Source organism: Argentina silus, assembly GCF_951799395.1.
Source record: "Argentina silus genome assembly, chromosome: X".
Classification (NCBI taxonomy): Eukaryota; Metazoa; Chordata; class Actinopteri; order Argentiniformes; family Argentinidae; genus Argentina; species Argentina silus.
Window position 1 is genome coordinate 14,286,463 of NC_139653.1, and position 961 is coordinate 14,287,423.

Sequence of the window (961 nt, forward strand, 5' to 3'; positions counted from 1 at the left end):
TGTTTGTGTTTGTGTGTGTGTGTATGTGTGTGTGTGTGTGTGTGTGTGTGTGTGTGTGTGTGTGTGTGTGTGTGTGTGTGTGTGTGTGTGTGTGTGTGTGTGTGTTTGTGCGTGCACAAGCATGTATACTGTATGCATGCGTGTGTGTGTGTGTGTGTGTGTGTGTGTGTGTGTGTTTGTACGTGCACAAGCATGTATACTGTATGCATGCGTGTGTGTGTGTGTGTGTGTGTGTGTGTGTGTGTGTGTGTGTGTGTGTGTGTGTGTGTGTACACTCCTCCCCAGGTGTATTGAGTTCTGTCTTCCTCAGAGTGACCACTTCACAGGTCCAATGTCTTCTAAATGGGCGGATGATCAGGTGCTGAGTGTTCAAATCAGACTTTCATTAAAACAGAGAATATTTCAAGGGTGTTCAGACATGGCTGGATTACCCGACCCCACCCTGCCTAGGTTCACCCAGGTTTTATTTGCTTGCATTTAGTCATTAATTCCTGGAAATGTGTGTGTATTTTAGTTTCATAAATAGTTGGGCCATTTCTCACTTCCCATGTGAAAGATCTGTATGGAGTATTTGCATTTCATTAAGTCACAGAAAAGCTAACAACTTAAAACAGATTTGTTTAGATAACCTGACTTTTCACAGGATGCCTCTTGAAATAGAACACACGGTATTCTTACAGTATATATGTACACTCCCTTTACTTAGCTTGGTGTTTGTATGACAGGGATGGGCAACTTCTTGAGTAGGCTTTTGTTCCATTCCAGCCAAACACACCAGATTCAATCAATAGTGGTCTACATTGAGAAGCATGAGCATGACTCATATGTATAAGAGAGACACACTCTGCAGCCCCTGGTGTAGGATAAAGGATAAAGACCCCTCTACTATTGAAGCAATGAACAACTGTACCATCGCACATTCAAGAGGATCAAGAAGAAAGGAAAAGGCAGAGTGGACAGC